The following is a 4,437-nucleotide window of genomic DNA, read 5'->3' as shown; positions in this document are numbered from 1 at the left end:
TACTACAAATTAAATTTCTTTTAGCAATTATTGTTTTTTTAATGTCCCAATTCCAACCGTCCTCCTTTATCCAGGCTTGGGACCAGTCAAAAGTGACTCTGGCAGAGTTACTTCTTTTGTGTGTGTTTTTAAGTAGTAGTAGTAGTAGTAGTAGTAGTTTTTAAGTAGTTTTAAACCTTGTGATCCACAAAAAGTAACAGTTAAGTAAGTAACAGTTAAAGAAGAACTGACTGCATTACAGTCATGGCGAGAGCAGCGGCTTCGCTCATGTGCGATTCATTTGCAGTTTGGACGTGTAGGGGTGAACATGTCCTGCTCTGACAGCAGATGGGGGTGACTCCTGTATGAGGACTACCTGCTGCCAAAGGCACGGTGCCCACGGCAGCACCCGCTGCTTGTTGAGAGTAAGATCGATACGTGCTTTCACGTCAAAAAATCGTTATAAGTCTTCCTAATAACACCAGCAAAAGTCGCCAGCTTTGTTGCTAGTTGCTTTTTAGAAAAAATGTCGCTAATGGGGTCTGAAAACTCACTAAATATAGCGACAAAGTCACTAAGTTGGTAATACTATAGCCTTCAAGGCAAGGTTTTAATTGGAGCTAACTTTAGCTTCATTAGCTTGATAGCTATAGCACATGTTGTATGCTAGCATTCGCTGTTTTTCAGGAGCCAAACTCAGCAGCCACTGGTTAGAATCCAGTGAACTGGTCACTCTTGAATGAGAAACTGTTTTCATCTAAATTTGCAGAATGGTTCAAAAGAATTAACAATAATATCAAATGGTTGTACAGGGAAGACAAGTGTAGCTCAACAGAGGAAAGGTTTATTGAATGGACATTGGAAAGGTGTTCCAAATGAAAGAAGGAAAAATCCACAAAAGTAATTTAACAGCAGCTATAAAATCTCGTCTTTGCTGATCTTTGGTGTTTAATTTATATGCCTGTGATACTGAGGCATTAGGCTTTACACTTTTGATCACAGAAAGCATTGAAACATTGGTTACTCTTTAATGTGGCATGAAGATTTAAAAAATCAACAAATTCGTTCACATATCAGTTTCTTAAACTATATTGATGTAAAACAAGCGTGTCTACAGAGCAGAGGGATTTAAGAAATTACTTCGAATGAATAATAATTTAGTAGAGTATAGGGACAAACTGTTTCACATTAAAGAAACGAAATTAAGTGGCACAAAGGCAAACATTCAAAGAGAAGACTGGTGATTTTGGGGAGCATATGATACTTGAGGCGATGACAGAAGTAGGGCACCATGACCAGCACTGTAGAGCACAGCAGAATTAAAGAACAAGCATGTCAAACAAAATAGACTCCAGGGAAGTGAATGTCAGGCTTTTTCAAAGAGCAGTGTAGCTGGTCTTTTAGAAACTTGTGTTAGACTTGCTGTTGTTGCTCCGTCTGCACATGTGGACAAAGAGGAAAGCAGAGAAAGGTTTCAGTCAGCAAATCTGGAAGTATTTTTAAAAAGCCCTCTTGTTTCCCATTTGACATCTTTTTTAAAAGGTCTGCTAAAACTGCAAAAAAGAGGACAGGAAGGATATTCCTGTTGTGCTGGTGGTAACCTGACCATGCTTGTAGACCTCTCTATTATTCTAATATTTTCTCTAAGACATTCTGTGGAAAGATTGATTCGGCTGAAGTAAAACATTGTTTGTCCGTGTACATGCCGTCATGTGAACGGAGGAATCTGCGCTTTGTGTTAACATCTTTCGCAGAAGTTATTTACCTGCTCTTTAATTGTTTCTTGTTTAAACTGATTAGTGGTAATCAAAATGATTTTGTGAGCGTTTAGCTGAGATTCTGATGTCATACATGTCTATATCTAAATGACAGACCTAGTGGCACAGCCTGTGAAACCAGATGTTCTCCCTCTGACCCTGGTATCAGGGGCACTAGGGTTCAACGGGTTAAGCTAAACTAATGATTGGTTTTAGAACTGAAGAAGTCCAGTCACCTTGTTTTCAAGATCCCAAGACAGTGTTGGGCCATATTCCAGTCAGCACACTGCTTTCTATGTTGAACAAACCAGGCTAACGCAGGTGAATCCTCTCTAAAGACATCAATAATTAAGTTGGTGCCCACTGATGTGCTTTTCATTTGATTCACCCTCTCCTAAGCAAGGCAGTATGTGCACCGAGATAAGATCAGGCTTTGTAAAAACCAGCTGGTGCAGTCAGCCCCAGATCACTGCACATATCCCCAATTTTACTCGAAAACTAGTGCTACAGCTCTGGTAGAAGTAATTAAGTACCAGTGAGGTTTGTAGGCGAGCTTAAACATGAGAGCATCATCTTGTCTACAGACTAGACCCCAAAGAAACATAGAGTATAAAATGTGGACATACTGTAATGTCACGCATTGATTTGCAAAGTCTCTCTTCTACTGAGCATTTTCATTGCAGTCTTGGTGTTTTGAAACCAGCTATGGTGAGAAAGAAGCAGGTCTGACTGTGAAACTGCATGCTCATTGGCCAGCTTATTGTCGACAAGTTAATAGCCAATGAACATACTCTGAAACAAGATTTATAAAAATGACCTTGTTTTTGTTCATTATGGCCCAAATTGAGTAACCACAAGCACAGCAGAAAACATGTCCAGAGGTCAAGCTCGATGGGACCAGGAGTCTTTTTTGGTGTCCCCCCCGGATAGCCATTAAACAAAGCAGATATTTAAGGCATGTCGTATTGGCTTTACTTTTCAGACCTGGGAAGCTACGCCCATCTTTTATACTGTTTGACAAAATAGCAAAACTGACAAAAACTATTATAATGCAAATTAAACAAATCTAAATCTGCTCTTCTTTTTAACATCGCTTTTTTATTTCACTTGTAATACGTTCCTCTTTGTGATCATTGAGAAAAAAACTGAAACTTTTAACAATACTTGATTCTAACATTAGATTAATTTGACATAATGACATTTTTTATTCCATTTACGAGCAGCTATTACTGCAAATGAAACCATAAATTAATTGACAACATAAATACATGAAACTTCCTTATTTTATTTTTTTTTGCTTAAATTGTGGCCATGATGTCCAAAAATACAATGAAATCCTTTTTTTATTTTGAATGCACAGATCCAAATTGATATTAGTTTCGACTCATGAAGAAATAAAGAATTAAGCTATTTGAAAGTACTGACTGTTTGATATTCATGTCACGTACGTGACGTGGGAACTTTCCCCTAATCAGGGTGCACAGGGGTAAACACTAAATGTAATCTGAGTGTGATAAAAGTACAAATATACTTAGTGACTGTGCAGCTACCGAAGCTGAAGTGGTCATTTTCATAGCGGTCGAATCCAAGCACACATAGACGCACACTCACTCATCCACCACGTCTATTCTCCAACTGGCTGCAGTCCAAACTGACACATGGGGAGAGAAGCAGCAGAAGGTAGGCCTGTCCCAAACAGCTCAGTCTCTGTCTATCTGAGGCTGCAGGAAGCCACTGAACAGCTGCTCAAGGTGAACGTCCAATGAGGCATGTGCAAATATGAAGCTCGAGACTGGGAGAGAGACCTAAAGACAGAGACCGAGTGAGGCACACACACAGAGGGGAGGATGAGTCAGAGAATCAGAGGGAATAGGCTCATGAGTGACAGACGCAGAGGGGCAGGAAAGATCATTATACCCGATAGGGTTCGCTGAATCGAACCTCCGATTTCAGTCACGGCGACATGTTTGAATCTTAACAGGGGTGTCTTTTGTTTGCAGCGTGACAAGAGTCTCAATTTGGATTTGAATGTGTCATCATGGACAGAAACTGCTCTAGCGAAATTGTAAAAAAACAAAAAAACAAACAAACATTTGCACCACAGAAAATCTGACAACTTATCACATTGGCCAAACAGCATCCGATCCACTCACCAGTTCTTTTTGTGTCCATAGGTGTCCTGAAAGCAGCTATACTTGCAGCAGAGGACTTTTAAGTGCTCATTCACACTCGCAGCCTCCCTCCTTTGTACGTCATAAACCCAGATATAACTATGTAATTTAAATCATTGTGACATGATGAATATCTGTGAGCTTCTCAGTAACCCCGGCCTTAAATCGAACTCCTGTTCATCTTCAAACCGAAGCCTATGGCTAAAAATGAGCCAATTCCCACTTGTTTGCCTGTACTGTAGACTGGATGACTGAATACTCAGAACCTTGAATAAGGCCCTACATAGTGTAGAGAAGAATAGGGCCGTTTACTTATGGCATATATTGTTCATTATGTCAAAGCAAATAACCAAGAAGCATGGATTTACAGCAGAATAATGTGAGTCTGTGTTTTATGTACACCATGTCTGTTGAACCATTTTGATGTTAATGGGATAAAACCTGTTCATGAGGGCTAGCATGACTCTGCTATTGTTCACACCCATGGTATGTATGTATGTATGTATGTATATATATATATATATATATAT

At 39.5% G+C, this 4,437-nt stretch overlaps 1 protein-coding gene across 2 annotated transcripts in view; it reads left to right on the top strand.

Moving 5' to 3' along the window:
* LOC102310967 (protein phosphatase 1B) overlaps positions 1-4,437 on the top strand; it is a 42,803-nt gene that overhangs the window by 28,760 nt on the left and 9,606 nt on the right. The window lies entirely within an intron of this gene.

The sequence above is a fragment of the Haplochromis burtoni genome, unplaced genomic scaffold (genome assembly GCF_018398535.1).
Source record: "Haplochromis burtoni strain Fernald_Lab_line unplaced genomic scaffold, NCSU_Asbu1 Contig_948, whole genome shotgun sequence".
Lineage (NCBI taxonomy): Eukaryota > Metazoa > Chordata > Actinopteri > Cichliformes > Cichlidae > Haplochromis > Haplochromis burtoni.
The sequence above is the reverse complement of the archived record's forward strand: the minus strand, read 5'-3'. Positions and strand labels throughout refer to the sequence as shown.